Source organism: Rhinolophus hipposideros (genome assembly GCF_964194185.1).
Source record: "Rhinolophus hipposideros genome assembly, chromosome: 21".
Classification (NCBI taxonomy): domain Eukaryota; kingdom Metazoa; phylum Chordata; class Mammalia; order Chiroptera; family Rhinolophidae; genus Rhinolophus; species Rhinolophus hipposideros.
The window spans coordinates 11,512,473-11,534,959 of record NC_138067.1 but is presented as its reverse complement, the minus strand read 5'-3'; positions in this window follow the sequence as shown (position 1 = coordinate 11,534,959).

The following is a 22,487-nucleotide window of genomic DNA, read 5'->3' as shown; positions in this document are numbered from 1 at the left end:
ACTAGAGAAAGGCATACCAAAAGACACTAAGAAACTGAAAGTGAGGAAAAGAAGTAACAGACTAACACAAAAATCATTCAAAAGAATTTCAATGTGAGGGACACTGAGAGAACAAACAAAGGTCCAAAACCATCATTACTCTCTAAGGAAATAATGCATTATTGTTGTTCGAAAGAGGATCCTAAATTTGACCGAGAGTTTTAAATTACAATGTATTTTATTCTCTTTAAAATGTTGGTATATGTTTTAGTAAAAATATCTACTTTAATATTTACAAGTTTAAAGTGATTTTTAAATATTGATGTCAAAATATTGCACTGCACTGCACATTTTAATTATCTTTTAGGTACTATGTGCTGTGTACTCACTGCTATGTACTTTTAATCTACTATCCTTATTATTATTATTATATTATCATTATTATCATTATATAGTCAAGTGACATCAAAATGGATGGAGAGATTGAGGTTCATTTTTACTAAGTATACGTTTATAGTCAAACAAATAATAAATACCATATCTGGAAATAAAACTCAATTTTTCTGGTTTCAAATCTAGTGCTCTTTACTGAATCTCCTTCTGTCACTGCTTTTCTTTCTCCCCTTTGAAAAAAAAACTTTTTGTGAAATTCCATCTATTTATGGATTTCAGAAATTCTGAGCACAAACTAAAGGAAAGCATATTATAAACATTGGTGCCATGAACATTGTTACAAACATTTTTGTTAACTTTGGATTAGTTACTAGAAGTGGAATTGATCAAAGGGTATGTGTATTCTAACTTTAATATATGTAGTATATTGTTAGTTAGTCCTCCAAGGAAATTTAAACAATCTTTTAAAAAGAAAATTAATTTTAAGTGCATCTTGCATTGACGGGTACTCCGCTCTGAAATATGTTTTTCTGGACAAATCATTCTACTAATTCCACGAAATAAACTAATATAGTTATGCTCACTTAACAACGGGGATACATTCTGAGAAATGCCTCGTTAGGTGATTTCGTCGTTGTGCAAACGTCATAGAGTACGCTTACACAAACCTAGACGGTAGAGCCCACGACTCACCGAGGCTCTATGGCTCCCAGGCTACAAGCCTGCACGTTACTGTACTGAATACTGTAGGCAATTGTAATGAAACGGTTAAGTACGCGTATTTGTGTATCTAAACATAGAAAAGGTACAGTAAAAATATGGTATAAGAGATAAAAAATAAATGGCGCACTTACCATGAATGGAGCTGGCAGGACTGGAAGTTGCTCTGAGTGAGTGAGTGAGTGACTGAGTGAGTGAACGAACGGGAAGACCTGGAACATTACGGTACACTACAGTAGACTTTATAAACACTGTACACTGAGGCAACACTAAATTTATTTTTTAAATTTTTCTTCAATAAATTAACCTTAAATTATCGTAACTGTTTTTACTTTATCAACTCTTAATTTTTTTAAATTTTCAACTTTTTCATAATAACACATAACAAACACATCCTACAGCTGTACAAAAGTATTTTCTTTTTTATACCCTTATTCTATGAGTTTTTTGCTATTTTTAATTTTTAATTTTTTTTTTTTTACATTTCAAACTTTTTTTTTTTTTTTAACAGGACTTTACTGGGGGAACAGTGTGTATTTCCAGGACTTTATTGGGAACACTCTGGAAAACCAGTGTGTTTTCCCCAGGACCCATCAGCTCCAAGGACACGTTGCTGTCCTTCAATCTAATTGTGGAGGGCGCAGCTCAGCTCCAGGTCCAGTCGTCGTTGTTTAATCTTAGTTGCAGCCCACCATCCCTGCAGGAGTCGAACCAGCAACCTTGTGGTTGTGAGCACGCGCTTCAACCAACTGAGCCATCCAGCTTCCCTTGGAGCTCAGCGGCAGCTCACTCGCAACTCATTGTCTTCATTCTAGCTGTGGAGGGCGCAGCTCACTGGCGCATGTGGAAATCGAACCAGCAACCCTGTTGCCCAGAGCTTGCGATCTAACAAACTGAGCGATCCGTGCACCCCTTTTTAAACTTTTTTGTTAAAAACTATGACACAACACACACATTAGCCTAGGCCTACACAGCGTCAGGATCATCAACACCACTATCTTCTACCTTCACATCTTGTCCCACTGGAAGGTCTTCAGGGGCAATAACATAAACTAAGCTGGCATCTCCTTGGATAGAAATGCCTTCTTCTGAAAGATCTCCTGATGGACCTGCCTGGAGCGCTTCTAGCACAGGTGTCACTCTTTTCAGAAATCTGTCCATGGTAGTTTACTTGGTTTCTTTTTTTTTCCACCACAGATTTGCTCATAAACAGATAATGCACCATGAACATTCCTCTATTAATGAAATCCTTTTGGTGCTGGAGGCCATGTTTTCAAACATTGTAAGAAGTTTGTTGAAGTCTGCAAAAGATTCTTCTAAGCCCTTCACTGTGAATTTTCATGGGTTTCTTCTTTTTCTGCTGTTCCCTTTTCTCTTGCTTCTTCAGCTATGTGTTTCTGTATCAGATCCAACAACTCCTCAGCAGTCAATTCCTCAGGAACCACATGTAGGAGCTCCTTCATGTCACCTTCATGCATACCCAGGTTCAAGTTTTTTGCCATCCCTACCACGGACTTGATTTTGCACCCTTCTCACCCTTGGCAAATCTTTCGCAGTCATGGACAAACCTCTTGGGTGTCTTCTTCCAGATATCATACATACACTACTTGTTGACATCACCCCAAGCTCAAGCAAGGTTCTTGATGCAGTCATGGATGTTGCAATCCATGGAATTGTTCAGGGTCTTCCTCAGTTGCAGCAAGAGCCTGGGCAAAGGTCCTTCTCAGAAGGTAGGCCTCAAAAGCGCTATAACTCCTTGGATCAAACAGGTGATGTTTGGAGACAGAACCACTCTGGTACTGGGAGGAAGCTCACCAATAAAAGAAGGATGTCCAGAAGCATTATCAACAATAAGCAAAGTCTTGAAAGGCATGTTATTCTTCAAATAGTACTTCTCCATTTCACGGGCACAGTAATTCAGGAGGGCATCTTAGAAGATGAGGGGGTCATACATCCATGATGTCTTACCATTCCTGTAGGACCATGACAGTGTGCCCACTGATATGTTTGATGTCCCTGGGTTCTCACTGTGCCACGTCACAAAGATTTCAGTTTGTAGCCTACAACGTGGCACCCAAGGAAGACTGTTATCCTGTCCCTAGAAGCCTTGAAACCTGGCAATGTTTCCACCTCCTTATGGATGAAAGTCCTTCAGGCATCCATTTTCAGAATAGAGAGGTTTCATTCATGTTGAATATTTGCTCTGGCAAGCAATTTTTCTCCACAATCAGCTCATCTAAAGTTTTCAAAAATTCTTCAGTTACCATCACACTACTCACTTTTGCATTATGCAATAAATAACAATTCTAGAATTTTCAAAACCAGCCAGAGCTAGCAGTAAATTCAACATCGGAGTTGGGTCCAGCCTTTTCTTTCAACATCACAAACTGTTTTTTGTCTGTGATTGTCATGGTGCTGAGAGGGATATGCTGTGTGTATGGTCTTTAACCCACGTCATTACAAGTTTCTTCATGTCTGTTATATGCACTTCTTGAATTTTTGTTAGTCTCACTGCCTTCAACGAAGCTGATTCTTTAACAGGTTCTGTCACTTTGTTCTTGTTCTTCAAGATGGTAGCTTTGGTGCAATGAAACATACCTGCCTGGTGAGCAATAACCATCACTTATTTTCCACCTTCATAGTCCTTAATCCCTTTTAATTTTGATTCTGGTCAATCATTCGACATGACCTCTTACTGGCCACATTAGCAGTGGACTTTGTATGGTAGGGGCCATGACGAACAAAACCATATAAGGTTAAATCAAGCACAAAAGAAAATGATGCAAACAAGAGATGTCATAAACATGAGATGTAGGAGGCTGCTGCCAGCATAGAAAGAGTAGACTCTAAAATAATGATAAAAAATACAGTAAATACATAAATCAGTAACATAGTCATTTATGGTCATTATCAAGTATTATGTATGTACATAATAGCATGTGCTTCACTTTTATGTAACTGGTAGTACAGTAGGTTTGTTTACACCAGAGTTACCACAGACACGTAACACATTGTTCTATGATGTTATGATGTTATGAGCATTACAACATTACTAGGAGATAGGAAGATTTCTGTTCCACTATAATTTATGGGGCCACCAATTTATATGCAGTTCATCATTGACCCAAATGTCATTATGTGGCACGTGACTATTGATTTGAGACCCAAAGCAATTGCAATCAGTCCAGGGGATGAGCCATGACCCAGACTCCTTTTTTAAATTATTCTAGACAAAAATAAAAGATATCCCTAAAATTGAAAATATTCACTGATTCAAAGCTTACATCACAGCTTTATTATATGCCAGGTGCTGTATACCGAAAGATATGCTTGACTTCAAGGAAAGTACATGACATCTTGGTGGGCCAAGTCAATTGACTGCAATTATGGCTACAATTATTCTCCTACCTGTATACAGGACTCTGGAGTATGAAGTGTGGCTCCTCCCATCAAGAGGTAGAGTTTATTTCCCACCATCTTGAATGTGCATTGTCCCTATGTCGTATTTTGACAAATAGAATACAACAGAAATGGTGTTGTGCCTGTTCTGAGCTGGTATATCAGCTCACTCTTGGAAACTTGAGCTGGCACCATTAATTAATTGGCTAGCCTACTGGATGATGACAGACACATGGCCTGGTTATCCCCATCACCCCAGCCAACCTCTAAAACCGAGGTGCAGATGCATGAGTAAATCAGCCAAGACCAAAAGACCCCCTAGCTGAGCCCGGATCACATTTCCAAACCACGAGACCAAAAGCTAATATTTAGTGGCTGTTTTAAGCAATTCAGTTTGAGGGTTGATATTTATACAAGAAAAGTTATCTGATACATTCAACATCTTTCCCACAAAATTTAATTAAGAGGTAAGAAAAGAGTTCCTATAATTAAGAGAAAAGGGAATTTTTTTCCTGTAAGGCATGGCTGTTGGTCTGATCCTTAAAGGAGGATCTGAAATTGAATACATGATGTTTACAGAGTATTCCAAACAAGAACCATCCCATACAAGTTACCAGTGTTGAAGGCAATGAGAGGGATGTTCTCTAGACAGTGTTAAAAAGATGGAGTATGTTACACCAAGGTGGTTAAAGCCTGGTCATGGTATCAACTATATGAATGTGTTTAGGTTCTGGTATGTGTTTTTCACTTTGCACATCTGTCACATGGGGATGAGATATAGCACCTATATCATAGAATTATTGTAAGAATTAAATCAGTAGATGTAAAGTAGAATAGTACGTAGTGTGTAGTAACTATTAACTATTAGCCTGGGATGCCAAGTTTTGAGTTTGATTTATTTCCACCTATCCGGTTGTTTTCGTACTATATACATGCACATGTATCCATGTGTCTGTAGCCAAGCACAGAAGGTGGGAAAGGAAATTTCTGGAAAGGGAGAAGCATGAACACAAAATGGGCATACTGGGGCTATGCATCGGAATAGTGAGTTGTAGTTTTAAAAAGAATTTTTGCACCATTATTTTGCTCACTAACCACAGCAAACTGAATTCAGCACATATTTATCTATTTACCAAGTGATTTCGGTTGCAGGCATTGTATTAGATAATTCTCAAGCAATATACAGGAACTACAGATAACATTAAATGTATGGACCCTGGAAATCTTGCAACTCAGCAAGCTTCCCTCTTTACATTGCCCAACAAGAAGCTGAAATAAAATATTCTACCCAATTCTATCAAGTGTATACTTTTTGTGTGTTAACATTACACCAGTTTAAAATTATTCTCCTACTGTTACCTTTCTATTTGTCTAACACACTAAATTAGTATTTTATTTCAGCCTTTAATTTTTTTGTTGCTGTTGTTGGAAGAGGGAGAAACATAAGCACGTCGTGAAATAAATCCTTTACAGAATCTGCCACTCTTAGGTTCTATTGCTTTAGAATAGGAGTCACAAAGTTCCATTCAAAACCAACTTTTAATAATCACAAATCTAGAGACCGAATAGACAAAAGACTCAAGTAGATTTGTTTGCATTCATAAAGTTTGCTTCTGCACATTTCATGTGTCAGAGTTATTCCTACTGTGCCGATATATTGATGTTTATAAATCTGTTATTTGATTTTTATTATTGATTTAAGAAAGGGTTTCTCAACCTCAGCACTATTGACATTTTGGATTAGATGAGAGGGCGGTTTCCTGTAGAGTATTTAGAGCATCTCTGGCCTCTGGTACCCTGCCCCTACAGTTGTGACAACGAAAAGTATTTCAGACATTGCCAAATGTCCCCTGGGTATGAAACCACTGATTTAACAAATTAACTATGTGGCAAAACATTTTTATAAGAGTTTGTTTCATTCATTTACTTGTTTATTGAGAATATTGTTTGCAAAAGCATGGAATAATCTGAGTCCAAGTGACCTCCAATAAACAGCTGATAATGAGTAAACACATGAAATTATAAAGTATGTCAATGACTTTCAAACTGTAAAATATAAAAACAAACTGTCACCAGAATGACCAAGTCTATAACAAAGCAGTGGGAAGTATATTTTTCTTCTAACGAAACATGTTTCATTAATTATTGTGTCAAAAGAAAGTCCTATTTGTTTAGCAAATAGTGGAAAGAACTTCATGTTTTTATTGAAGATTTTCTTTTATTTACAAATACCCATAATACAACTCTGCTGAGTTTTTAATGTGCAGCATTTCATGTGCAATAAGACCATTATGTTAACATAACATATGTCTATCAAACTGTCAAACATTAATTACAATTAACTAGAGTGTTTTTAAAATAAGATTAAATTGTGACTTATTTTGAATTAGGGTTCAACAAGCTAATGTTCTTTTTTCAAAGACTGAACATTGACTGAACATAGTAAATACTGATTGTAAGATAGATTTTTCTTTTTTAAAGATTATCCTGGGGGAGAAATGTGATATTTTGTGTGCTATCTTTGAAGCAGTTCTCCGTCTTTTGCATGAATGAAATGGATGTTTGCTACATCCCAAGTATAAAGTGTAAATACGTGTCTGTATTTAATACAAGGTGAACAAAATGCCGGTTTTCAAATCCCTATCAAGACTTATTGAGGGTTCTAAAATCATTTAGAACAGTAATCTGTGATAAATTTGTAATAATTTGCTTTTAGTAATATTTAGTGTCTGCACAATAGGAGAACGTAACCTTTAATTTTTAGATTTTTCAAGCAGAAGGCTCAAAATAGTAAAACTATTAAATAACTATTAAATACTTTAATATCTCAGCAGATCAATGTTTGCCTCATAATTGTAAAAATCTCTGAAATGCACTCAAGTAATGCATGTCAATTTGACTTATAATCTTTTGACTTATATTGCAAATTTTTACTGTAGTTTAAACAGATATTGAACTTGAATATATTAAAGCTATATCACAAAAAAGGCTATTCCCTACTTTAGATAATACTTGAGCTCTGCTAGCTATTTATATATATATATATATATATACATACATATATATATATACATATATATATACATATATATATATATATATATATATATATATACACATATATATATGTCATTAGTTTAAAATGGTGGGAGTTAAGATTATGTGGTACCTTTTCAATGTCATTAGATTTTAGGCCAAATTTAATCTCCAATTCCTGGTGTACCACTCACAATGAAAGTCAACACAGGCAAGGCATCTAACATCTACCTTCATTTAACTTCCTTGCCTATGAAATGGAGAGAATGCAGTAATTCCTGTCATTTAATTGCTGTTCTCTGTTTTCTTTTGTTGTGCACATTGCATGTAGTTAGCCCCATCCTGGCACTAAGTAAAGGCTGAGTGAATATCTCTCCGTAAGTTTCCATAGGGAAAGAGCCGAAATTTGACCTCTGATACACAGGTAAATTCTTAGTAAATTCCTGGTGTTCATAAACAAAGAACCCAATCATCCTAACAAAAATAATGAGAAGAGATTCTGCGAAAGGCAGAATAATCGCTGCCCAATGATGATCGCATACATCCTAATGCCAGTAACTATGAATATATTACTTTTCATGGCAAAAGAGATTTTTCAGATGTATTTATAGTTAAGTACCTTTTATTTACGACCTCTTATCAGACTATACAAATAATAAAAGTTACATTTCTAACGTTAACTTTCAAAATGGATGAGCCAGCCTTCTATAATTTCTCTCTGTTAAAACAAATTTTAACACTTTAGACTCATTTTCTGCTAAAATCATTTTGGTGGAACATATCATATAATTTTTAATCCCCCTGAAAAGGCTGGTCTGGGATGAAACAGAACAAAACAATATTCAAGGGGCTTTTCTTACCCTAACATTTGTAGGTAGACTAATGGCCTCCCAAAGATGTTCAAGCTCTAATTCCTGGAAGTTGTGAATACGTGACGTTACATGGCCAAGGGCAATCATGGTAGCAGATGTTTCTAAACTCAGAGCTATAAGACTCCTATAAATGTGAGAATTTCATCTGGATGACAGTGATTTTTCTTTTGCTCATAAAATTAAATACATATGCAGGATTTTGTTGTTATTGTTGCAAAAGAGAGAAAACCAACTCATACAAAACATTTAAAAAGTGCATTTCGTGCCTCACATAACTGAAACATCAATATTTAAGAATGCATGAATCAAAGCAACAGCCTTGAACGATACCCTCAAGAATCTGTCACCATTCTTTATCACTGTTTTTTTTTGTTGTTGTTGTTGTTGTTGTTCTTGACTTCATTTTTAAACTCTTTTCAAGATAGCACCAGGTTTACATTCTACAGATTTTTGCAATCTAGCAGAAAGATTTCTTTCTGAAAAGCTCCAATAAATGTATCAAGCATGATTCTGGTATAGACAGAATTTCCCAGAAAGCAGAGAATGAAGCGAGGATTAAAGTGCTAACACATTTTTGGAGAGGTTCAAACTAAGGCAGTAAAGGTAAGAGAAAAATGAAAGTGAAATAAAGACTGGCTACGTTGTAAAATAAGGGTTTAACACACTCCTTATTCCTCAGAATGTACCGCAAGGAGATATAGCTAGTCATCCCACTTTGCATCTTCACTGGGCATATGGGACTTCCCAAGAAAGCGTGAATAGAGAACCCTTATCTGAGCCTCATAACAAGAAAAAAAAAGGAAATGGAATCTGCCTATGCCCCATTTTCTATTAATCGCTGTTGGTCTCAGGAAGTCCGGTCCCAAGCCCCACACTGTGATGTGTCAGCCAAACCTCAGAGTGGAATGACAACCTGCCCAACAGAACTGTTCATTCAAAGAGAGAGAAAAGAAAAACATGTAGTTGAGGGACTCTGAGGAGCATGATGTGTATGCACCCAGACAGGCTTTTAATTGTTCAGCTTGGGTCATGCACCTATTTCTGAGCCAAAGGCTGTGGCTGAGGACTGATGACTGGGCACCCATGGGCTGCATGTCCATCAGGGCGTGTGTTTGCTCACATGCAAAATATGTGGGTTTATAAGATCGAGTGTGCTGTTAGTGCAAAAAGGGGTAAAGGATGCTAGACAAGCTAAAGCCACAAACCTCAGCTTCTCTCAAAGTCACCAATCATACCAAAGAAATTCATATATCATATTTAAAAAATTATACCTCAAAATCCTTTCAGATCCATTATCAACACTTTGAAAAAATCATCTGAAATGACTAATGGTAACTCTGGTTTCCTTTTAATACTTATAGCATTGTGTCTCTCCCATGACACTTACATTTATCCTGCAGTGTTTTACATCATGTAGTGTCTTTGAGCTCTTCAAGGGCTTCACAAGATTTGTTGAAAAACAAATATGTAGACATGTACGTACGTAGTGTGTATCTTTAGAAAACATTTATTTAACCTCATTCTGTGGGAGGCAATATACAAAGAAGAGCAGAAAAGCTTGACTTTCAGAAGATCTCTGTCTAGAAAAAAAATATTTGAATCAATAATTATAATTTGATTTGAAAAGTTATAACAGTTACATACTAGAAATACGCTATGATTCAGGCCTTCAGCAGGAAATTGAGTCTAACCCAAGAAACCACATGTCTACATACACATGTGTGAGCAGGTTTAATGGGTGTTGAGGCACCCAGAGAAAGATGAGCAACAGAATGATTATCAGCTCTACGATGAAAAGAGCAAGGAGAAGAAATTGAGTTACTGGAGCACAGTGTGACTGGAGCGATGGAGGGAAGACTGACTGGAAAGGGTTCATGGATGGATGCAGCTACGTTTAAGAAACAAAGCTTAAATCAGGAAGAGACCAGAAAAGAATGACTCCCTGTTCCACTGACTCCTCTCTCCTCCCATCTTGTGATTTCCTCTGAGTACCTCCCGTAGACTCAGTTCAAATTAATGTCATAAGGTAAGAGTGATGGAAGTGGGGAGAACACTCGGAATCAGTTTCCTGTGCTTTGGGGGAGGAAAAAAAGAGTGGTCAGGTGACCAGGGGACCAGCAGTGATGGCTGGGCAAAGGCAGAATAAGAAGCCCATACACTCAGCGTGAAAGTCTGGGTGTGTTTGAATATTAGGGGACCCTCAAAGGATTTCCAAATGAAGACAACTGCACAAAGACGTGAGAAGTTTCTGGAATGTCAAAATCAGCAGGCCTCCAGGGAGCAGGTACTGCTTGGGGGAATCTGGAAAAGATTCCATAATCTATACCACGTTACCTCTAGTGCTTGGAGAGCGACAAGTATGAGCAGCTATTCACTAAATATTGGTGAAGAATGACCAAATGGATTAACAAAAGTTTCCCTCATGTTGATTTCTACATAAATCATAAAGGACAGGTCTGGTATTCCTGATTACCATAATCCAATTCTGGTAGATGCTCTCTTATAAAATATGTCTTGATAATTCAACCTCACTGGATTCCTTTTTTTTTTTTTAAGTAGTCTTTCATCATTGTTTAAAATAATTTACTCTGGGCTGCAGATATTGAGTAAAACTTTATACCAAGATCCATACATGATTTTTTGGTAAAATTTTAAATTTCAAAGGAGTTGGAGAATTACTTATAATTACTACCACCTTTATTTAATTATAAAAAAAAGTTCAGAAATCTAGTACCAGATAAAATAAAATGCAGCCTAATATGTAACATTAATGATTCACAGCAATAAAAACCTGGAAAAATGAACATATGACCTTTATATTTTTCCATTTTAATACCTACAAAGTATATTGGTTCTAACAGATAATACAGTGTCTTTAAAACTACATGAGAGGGCCGGCCCCGTGGCTCAGGAGGTTGGAGCTCCATGCTCCTAACTCCAAAGGCTGCCAGTTCGATTCCCACATGGGCCAGTGGGCTCTCAAACACAAGGTTGCCGGTTCAACTCCTCAAGTTCCGGGATGGTGGGCAGCGCCCCCTGCAACTAAGATTAAACATGGCACTTTGAGCTGAGCTGCCTCCTGGATTCAGTTGTTTGGAGGGCATCCTCTCAACCACAAGGTTGCCGGTTCCACTTCAGCAAGGGATGGTGGGCTGCGCCCCCTGCAACGAGCAACAGCAACTGGACTTGGAGCTGAGCTGCGCCCTCCCAACTAAGATTGAAACGACAATAACTTGACTTGGAAAAAAGTCCTGGAAGTACACACTGTTCCCAATATAGTCCTGTTCCCCTTCTCCAATAAAAAAAAAAAAAAAAAAAAAAAAAACATGAGAATATAAGAGCAATAAGCTACATGAGTTAAATCACTATAGGACAAGCTGAGCACAAGATGCTACCAAATACAAGCCCTACATTTGTTTATCAGCCCAGGCAGGTGTTACTGCATTTATAACATCATCACAACTTTTTTTTTAGTTTTTCTACTTACTTATCTCTATGACAAAGATTCCGTAATGCTATTTCATTTAGCCTTCACAATAATCCTATGAAGTAGGGACTTTTATCTATGAGGAAACTGCTTCACAGAATTTGAATAGTTTGCATAAAGATAAACAGATAGTAAACCATGGAGCTGGTATTCAAACTGAGATCAGTCCACACCCTGAATCATTATGCTTTCCGAAATACATGGTATACTTTTTTTTTTATGGAAATTGTTGACTTATTTATGTCCCTAACCCAACTGATCTTGAGGTTCTAGTCCACAAGTTCCATTCCCTGAAATTGCCCCTTGTCCCAGGCAGAAGTGATGGCTCCCCACCTCTGAGTTTCTAAGATCTGTGACTTGAGCATAATTAATATTTGTTTGGAGGCACTGTATTTTATGACACTTTTATTGAAAAAAATGTATGCATTCAGAAAATTAAAAATATATTAAGTATACAGCTTGTTGAAGTTTCAGAAAGGAAGCAAACCCATAGAAACAGAATTCAGATCAAGGAACAGAACATTATCAGAATATCAGAAACCCCCTTTTTTTTCCCTTTTCTATCACTATCTCACTATCCCTTCTCCTATCCGCAAAGGTAACTGTTATTCTGATCTATAAGAGCACACACTAGGTTGGGTGTTAAGTACTTTACACACAATTTAACACTCACACCAGCCCTAGGCACAGAGTCTAAATAACTTATCCAAAGGTAATACAGCAGGTGAGTTGTGTAGAGTTAAGATTCAAACTCTAGCCGTTAGCGGCCAAGAGCACTCATTTAATGTGCTACTTCTGCATGGCTCACATGGCACTTACCTTCTACCTGTTTTCTCATTAGTTGTGGTTATGTCTTATTTCTCCCAGATAGAGAGTAAGCTCTTAGAGTATAGGTTTATGTCTAATTCATTTCCATAACTTGCTTAATATTTAGTGCAGCCTATAGCATAGCTATTCAACAAATATTTTGCTGGTTGATTAAACGAAGAAATGAATGAAATAAAACAAATAAATGCTTATTTAAAACACTGTGCAATGACAGTCTAGAACCTTAACAATATTGAAGTGCTTTTTACCCAATTTAAGGCATTGCTTTTTTATTTCTTATAGTCACCAAATACCTCTCAGTAAGCCCCATTTTTCAGCATCAGCATTTTTCAGTAGTTGGGTATTTTCCATTAAATATAGTCCCATAAGCAGTAAAAATCTGTGCAGAACATGCAATGTCTGACTGGATTTAGAAGAGCAGAATTTTCCCCTAATATGAGTAGTCTCTATTCAGGCAGCATCTTTCAGCTTCAGATTACAAAGTACTTAACTGTTTAATTCACTTCTTTCCCTCTGTTGACATTTCTTATTGCTATAAGCAAGATGCCTTTGATAAATACTTCTCCACCACTTCCTCAGAAGTAGCAATTCTGTTAGTTGTCAAAACACATTCGTCCCCCAGTACGTACAACTAATATTTCCATTAGTGTAAAAGATTAAGCTAGAAAGGCAACATCAGTAAATGCCAACGCTAATCCTTCAGGGTTAGTAGTGGTTAAGATTTTAGAGGTCAACAAGCTAAGGTCATGACACACAGAGAAGTGAGTTGACCAGTGTCACTAGCTTGCTAAAGGAATGACATGAAATCCGTCTTCCAAACTCTCGGCACTATATTCATTCCACCTCTAATTATTAGGCTGGTGTAAAAGTTGCAATTGTTTTAAACCACAATAACTTTTGCACCAACCTAACAAATGGAGTGTCATCTCTTCTCTAGTTGAAGGGATCATCTCTCCTGATCCTGCTCTGTGTTCATTGGTCATCTCTCCCCAAGTTAGCCTAGGCAAGAGAGTCCCTCTGCCCTCAATATTGCCCTCTTTTTCCTTATTCTGTGTTTCACCAACAAACCATGGATACTCCACACAATATTGACCAGGCAGTAGTAAAACGGAAGTCAGAAACTGCTTAAGATGGACGTTTCATTATAATTACACTAGGAGAGTCATGTAGTCTGTGCTTCTGCTCAATGAAGGGTTCCATTTTTCCCTGAGAACACCTGATTTAAATGAAAGAGTCCATGCTCTACAACACATCTGCTAACCCCCTCCCATGGAATTTTGTTCTCTCATATACAGGATAAAGAAATAAGGCACATATGACCTACAAGGGCTCTTTCAACTTCTACTGTCCTCTTTCTATGATCTAGCCTGTTGCTTTGAAACACTGGATGGTTTTTATCATTGACAACAGATATATTCAGTTCATTCTTATTTACATTGACAGAAGCTATGTAGTGACAAGGTCTCTTCAAGGCTGGAATACTTCCTTAATAACATGAACAAAATAGCATCTGGTATCAATCTTGTTTCACTGACTTGACTACAGTGATTTAAAGCTTTCATTCTTTGAATTCAAAATCTAATTTTAAGGCACTTTCTCTCAGCTGTCTTCATGGATTCTAAATGAGTTTCTGTCATCCTGACAGACTTAGATAAATTGAAACTTAACTAGGGAAAAAATGTTAAAAAAACAATTTGGTTCTGAATAGAATAAATGTGATGTATATTTTGGTTATTTTCCCTCTAAATTGTCATCGGCTCTCTGTAATGGTGAGCTGATGAGTATGTGTGATGATCAACTACTTCTGTAATTTACTGTCTGACAATAGATTGGAGGCAAATTGCCAGGCTGACTTTGAACCCATTAGTATTACTCCTTTTCAAGCACACTGACATGAAGAAAAGACTCACATGATTCTTTTTCCAGCAGAACCTAAAATTACTGAGCATTTCTGCTATTATTTCCTCCAAGTGTTCACTTTAATTGGGTGAGTGATCATTTTACTTAAAAAAGAAAAACTATTATGATTGCCAAAGGTGAGTGAGGACGTAATACTGCGGTTCTTTTTCACTGGTACGGAATCAGAACACAGGGGAATGGAGTTAGGGAAGGAGGGGGCAGGAAGGAATTAAAGAGGGAGGGAGGGAGGGAAAGGAAAGGAGAGAGGGAAAAGACAGACAGAAGTTAGGCAAGTGGCATTCTCAAGTGTTGGCTTCTCTCAAAATACATATAATTATCCACATCTGTAAAGCAATTTACTACTTAAAGGTAATATCACTTCTTTTCTCCCAAGCTCAAAATACACTTGAAGTGTGAAGAACTCCATGTATGGATGGGGAACCTGAGGTTTCATGAGAACAGGTGATTTAATCTGTGCCACACAGCTCATTGATGACAGAGATCACATTAGGTCTCTGCCCCCTCAACTCAATGTATTTTCCATATTACTCAATGCCTTTGTACCAGAGGTCCTTAATTAATTCTACCAGATATTAATTGGATTCTTCTTTCCATGGAACTTCCCTGAGAAGGCTTTTGTTGTTGTTATTATTGTTATTGAGAATGTTCTCCACCAAGTGACACTAGAATCTTTGACGACAGCCTTGAATTAAGGCTCCGACATTTCTAGTCTCCATAAAGATTGCTGGCACCCTTCCATGCTGGTTAAGGAGCTAAAGCCTTGGTACAATCTAACCTGAAGAAAAATGCCTTAGTTTCCAGACGGGTAGTGTTATGTGGGCATGCTCAGATTGAGTAGTAATATTAGTATTTCATTTGCTATTTGTCCTTAGAAATGTTATTAGACTGCTTATGTTCCTCATCATTAGCTCTGAAATAGGGAAACGAAAGTCACTCCTTTAAGAATTAAATGAGTTAATGCATGGAAAAGCATTACGATATTAAAGTTAGTGAGATGACAAGTTACCAAAAGGAGGGCCAAGGTACACGTCAAATATTCTTCGTGATGACAGCCTTGTGCAGGCATGGGAAGGCGGAGCTGAGGCAGATGCTGCAGGTCTCCTCAGAACTCCCCCATCCCCACGGACCATAGCTTCCGAAAGCAAGCACTTGAGGGACTCCTCTGGCATGCCCGGCCAGTGATAGGGACACCAGGACTGTAGGATTTGATATCCTCAGGGAACATCCCTCGGCCAATACGAGAATTGAAGGACAAATATTCCAGATTCTTCTCCCCTCAGGTGGAACAAGTCTAAGGAATTCTTTCTTAACTACACTGTTGGTTGTACTACAATATTAATGATCTTAAAGAAATAGGTTTTAAAACAGCTGAATAAACCAAATGAAAAAACTTCATGTTCACTCTCTCTCCACGCCCTCTCTTGACAACAGTGCCTTCATGCGGTTAAATGGCTGATAGGATGAACTGAGGGGCAAATAGAGTAAAAAGATAAATTTATTTTCACTCCAGAGACTATAAAACCTTTGTAAAATGTTTATTTTATTTTTCCTTAGAGCTTGAACTAATTCATCGCTAGTCTTATGGGACATATTAAATGTCTAAGACTAATAAAATATCATTAAAAATCTTCTGGTCCAGTGATCTATTTCAAATGTCTATTTTAAGTTACTACAGTACACTAAGGTCAGGGAAGTGAAAGGTGTTCTAATAACACAGCTGTATTTGTAAACCTAAATTTGTCTGCATCTCTATCTATCTTGCTATACATTTATTATCCATACAACCACCAACCCACACACGGCCCCATATTTTGGAACCACACTGCTTGTGTTTGGGTCTCAGTTCTACCACTTATGATCTGAGTCACCACGTTGATCCAGTTACTTAATCTCTCTGTGCTTTAGTTTCCTTATTTTTTCCCTTAAAAAGATAGTACCTATCTCATAGAGTTACTCTGAGAAATATATATCTCTCCTGGCACAGAATAAGCACTAATTAGCATTAGCTTAACACACATTCTATCAACCTCTATTATAAACACATCACCAATGCACACGTATAAATAGAATTCATCCATACATATTTCTTTTCTTATTAGTTTCAGGGGTACAAAACAATATGATTAGACATTTACAACCCCACCCAAAGTGATAAGCCCAAGTCTACTACTCCTCTGACATCATACATAGCTGTTACATACCACTGACTATATTCCCTATTCTGTACTTTACATGCCATGACCATATATATATATATATATATATATATATATATATATGCATTTATATATAATTATAGTTGACAATCAATATTATTTTATATTAATTTTAAGTGTATAACACGGTAGTTAGGCACTTATATACCTATGAACTGATCCTGATAAGCCCAGTATCTATCTGACACACTATTTGGTCTTTACAGTATTATTTCCCCCATACTGTAATTTCATATCCCCATGACTATTTTGAGGCTACCAATTTGTACTTCCTAATCCCTTCCCATCCATACATCCTTCTGAATACTATATAGGTATTCAGATTATGACATGCATGTAGCATAATGAGTAGACAATGTAACTTTGGTGCTGATGTTGACTAATCCTATTAAAAGGCAATCTCCCTCCTGTGGGGAGTTAAACAGGCCCTCTCTGGGTGCTCCATGAGAACTCCAACTCTGAATAATTAAAAGCCCTCTTAGCACCACTTGACATACATCTTCCAAAAGCATTATTCAATTCTCCCCTTACAGGTCAAGTGTATTTGCTTCTAGTTACAAATAAAGTTATCAATCCCCTTAAATAAAAAATAATAACATAAATAATCATAAGCTGCCACATTAATTGCAGTCATTTTCCTCCTGAGTGTCTCCAGATAGCACATTCCTTCCCTGATCAGCTTGCTGACCTGAGGTTAATATTCAGTGCACCCTGAAGTTGCTCTTTCCCAGAGTTGTCATGTGCAGGATTTCACAGAAAAACAAAGAGAAAACTCTCCAGCATTGTGACCACTGAGGAGGCCACCTTCCATATTTCTTCTAGCAAAGACTATAGGGATTTCCATTACACGGAACTGAAATCATTGTCTGTTGGGATCAAGATAAGTGAAGAATAAAAAGACAATAGAAAATTTAAATTCTACCCATGCCTATTCCTCCACCCAGAATCTGTGCTCCAGCCAAATGAAACTATTCTCAGTACTCAGGTGGTATCTTTGCTACCAACCCCTATGTCTTCTCTTTGCCTAGCACCCCCTATGAATTCCTTATGAATTCTAGTAAATTAAACTATTTGCTCCTATGGGAAGATCTTTATCCTACATATGTTCATGTCTAGATAATTGCAGGCTTGATTTGGAGAAGAAAGGTCAAAGGAACCAATATTTCTTTAGAACCAACTGTGTTTCAGACATTGCACTTTGTATGCATTACCTACTTCAGCCTCACTTCAGTTCTCTGAGATATTATCATCATTGCATAATTAAGTAATCAGAGACTCAGACATGCTGATGATGAATCTGCCCAATGACACATACTGACAAATTGCACAGCCAGGATTTAAACCCAGGTCTCTCTTACTCCGAAGTCCATCTTGTTCTTTTCTTACTGCACTGTGGACATAGCAGCAATTTAGGGAAGGAAAAAAGAATCTGATGCCTGGATTCACTGATTATAGGAACTTGTCCACGGCCATTTCACAGAAACTCAGGTTTGTACCCAAAACGTTGCGACATGCCAAACAGCAGTATGGCGCATCATGTTCTTTGATGCTCCTCCTGTACAGGCAGGGTCTGTGCGTCCTCTCCTTGAGTCTGGGTGAGGTAGTGACTACTTCAAGCCATAGAGTAGGACAGAAGGAACAATTATTTCCGAGCAGGGTCATAAAAGGCACTAGGATTTCCTCCATATTTGTAGAAACACTTGCACTTAGAGCCCTGAACTGCAGTAAGAAGTTTGACTTCCCTGAGGCCACCATGTTGTGAGGAAGCCAAGCCATGCAGAGAAGCTTTGGTGGGCAATCCTTACCTTGGAGTCACCCCAGCCCAGGATCCAGACATACAACAGAATGTAACACCGCAAACCTTTCGTCTTCCTAGTTGAGGACCCAGAAGGGTTCTACCCTGTTCCCTGCCTGAATTCCTAACCTCAAAATCTGTGGGTATGATAAATAAGATCAATTACTTCTTTTTTGTTCCCCCCTAAAAAACAGTTGTATATTCCCATTTTCTGCATTCTTGTGAATCCTGACTTTATTTGGGTCTTAACTAACAAATTTTGGGATGTCTTAACTAACAAATTTTGGGATGCTTTGTTATACAGCAAAAATAATGGAGGCAAATATGAAGTTGTTACTGAGCTATACAAATATGGAAGATACCATTCTAAACACTGTGAAGAAAAAGTTGAAACTAATGTCGTCCCTGAATACAAATCTACAAAGAAAAAAGATGTATCTGCTATTATTTCTGATTCTGGAAGGAACAACAAGTTAAAAAGACATTTCTTTCAAGTCAGGTCTTAACCATGAAAAAAAAACCTTATTAAGTAATATTTTGAGAGAATCAGAAGTACACCATAATGTTCCCCCGAAGGGAACCGTATGAACAATCTGCATGGCCTCTTTCAGAAAGGACACTTGGTATAGAACAATTAGACTATTTAATCCGTGGAAGAGAGTGAGAAGTCAGAGAGAGCCAAGTCATTCAAGTTTTGAACATCCTGCTTGGGACTTTCCGTAGGTAAAGCCAGACCCTTCGAAGATACTGAGCATCGGAGAGATGCGTCTGATGCTATACAGAGAATAGGTTGGAAGTCAAGAAACAGATATAAGAAAACTAATAGATTATTTCAATATTCTAGATCATTGATGATAAGACCCAAATAAAGTCAGGATTCACAAGAATGCAGGAAATGGGAATATACAACTGTTTTTTAGGGGGGAACAAAAAAGAAGTAATTGATCCAAAGATGAAGCGAAAAAAGGCAGGAAGCATCCAGTAAGTCATCGTAGACAAACATGTACAGTGGTAAGAGTAAGGTTTTCAGATACATTCGATATATTTTAATAACGAAGAAGTACTTCTTTCTATTTTGGGGGTAAGGATCGTCACATTCACTGCTTGCATGAAGCATAGACTACATGACAGATTCCTTTTATTCATCTTTCCTTGAGCCTCCATGGTATGTGTGCACTGGGCTTCTGGGCTCCTTTTACATTTATTTCTAGACATACCCCTTGGAAATGGATTCCTTTATTGTTTTATTTCCCATCTACCCACATCCTTGAATACAATTTCACTTAAAATTATTGTCTTCTTAAAACGGTTTGGTTAATATAAAATTTCTGCATTTTCCCATCTCAATTCCAATGTTTGTGATTATAAGTCTAGAGGGGGAGGGAAAGACTGAAGCAGGACTCTTGTCACATACTGCGTATGACTACATGTGATTGCCTAACCATTGAAATACATCTGCCATATCTTATATGCCTTACATGTCTCGTTTTGTACCTAATACAATCATATCTAATTATCTGTCATAGCTGATTATTGTTTCATAGAATATTGAAAGATTGGTTTTCTCACTGCAGTAACGAGGCTATAGAGATGAAAAATAAATTTTAAAAATTATGAAAATGGGAAAAGAAATGAAATAGATGAGTAAAGATGAGATAAGAGGATAATATATCAATTCACTCAGCAAATACTTATTGAGTACTTACTATTTGCCAAACACTATTCTAAGTGCTAAGAGTGCAACAGTGAGTAAAATAGACAAAGTCCTTGCCTTCAGGGAACTTACACACTCTTGGAAGACAGAGTAAGAAAATAAGCAAGTAAAACTTAAGCATATCAAGTGGTTATATGTACATTGGCAAATATTTAGCAGGTGAGAGAGGAGAGAGACTCCTACAGAGAGAATGGTAGAAATGGCGTGACATTTGATAAGTCAATCAAATAGGCAAAGGGAGATATTAAATGCAAATCATAAATTTCTAGGGAGAAGGCATGTCAGGCAGAATAACCGCCCAGTTCCTTAGGCACGAGCATGCTTGACATACTGGAGAAACAGAGGAGACCCACATGGCAGGAAAGCAGAGATTAATCAAGCAATGAAGAAAAGGAGCTAAATTAGAGAAGCGATGGGCAGGGGGAGATTGTCAGATCATAAATGATCTTGTAAGTCAAAGAAGGTTGCAGTGAATTAAAAGTAGTTTGGACTCATGCCTTGGGACCTGTGTGTGCTACTGCCCAGCTCTGAGATCTTAACCAGTTGCTCAACCTGTAAACCTTAGTTTTCTCTTGTCTTAAACACAGGTGAAATTGAATTACACTCATAAGTTTCCTGTGGTATCAAGTAAGATAATGCAATATAATGCTAAGAAGTACTTGGTAAAGTGTCTGATAAACAGGAAAAAACATATTGTTACAGTTATTTTAAGCACAATGATAACCTCAAATGTATTAATTTGGGTGATGGGGAGGTGTGGATACTATTTTAAACTTTTAAAGTACAATATATCCTGAGGATTCTTTAACCACAAAAGAGGAAAAAGGATTCCCCATATGTTTCTGTCTGGGCCCATAAGAACTGGCAAAGGAATATTGCAAAAATGATGAAGAATGAACAAACACTCATAGACAAAGACAACAGTTTAGCAGTTACCAGAGGGTAAAGGGGAGCGGAGATGGTAGAAGAGGGTAAAGAGGGTCAAATACAAGGTGATGGAAGGAGAACTGACTCTGGGTGGTGAACACTCAATGCGATATATAGATAATACATTACAGAAATGTACACTTGAAACCTATGTAACTTTACTAACCATTGCCACCCCAATAAATTTAAGTTTTAAAAAAGTGATGAAAAATGGGCCGAATTAATGGTAGTGCACTTTCTTACCTTCATTTCCTGCCTGACCAGCCTGACCATCATACCCATGGCATCTCCATGATTCAATGTGCCACATAGAAAGTAACAATATGAATAAAATTCAATAATAATTATTGAATCAATAACAATAAAGTATTGGATAATACATAATTAAAACTGTATTATAATAAAGAAAATTCAATAATAAATAAGGTTATTCTTATCTCTGTCAATTCTGTCTAAATTCTGTTAGAGTCTGAGGAAAAGCAAATATTTTTCTTGGATTTTAAAAGAAGTGATTGTTTACCTAATTTTGGATTCCATATAATTTTTCCAACTTTTCACCTCAAGTTGAAGCCCAAATCTTTGGAGTTTACGATTTCTATTCAACACATAATCACTCTAAAAAACTTATTTGACATTTGGAAACTTTCATAATTTCTAGGAGTGAACAACATCCTTAATTAATCTTCAGGTATGTGTCTCTCCTGTAATACTGGAAGACCATTTCTTTTTCCCTTGTATTCAACAGCTGGTGACACATGGGATGGGTTGAAAAGGAGAGAGGAGATACCTCTCTTTAAGTATTGCCCCAAATTGAACTAATTGCCAGAGGCACCCAAATATCTGGCAAGGGTCAAGTATACTCAAACCACTACAGTGGGAAGCTCTCCTTCCCACTACAGTCAAAAGTTCTGACCAACTAGATCAGCATCTCAAAATATTTTGAGACTCTCCATATTTCCAGGAGTTCACTTTACTTCTGATCTATCTCCCTCTGTACTTTTCTTTGAAAAATTGAACTTAGATATCACTCTTGCTTCTCTGTTCATTCTATGAATTTATATTTGAGATGAGTTACTATCGTACCTTTGTTAAAAACCTGTTGAGGCTCTTTATTGCCTAGAAGAGTACTTCCCACAACTCTTCTGTGGGATATCCCAGGCGTTACATATAAAAATTCTCTTTGGCCAAATAGTTGTAGGAA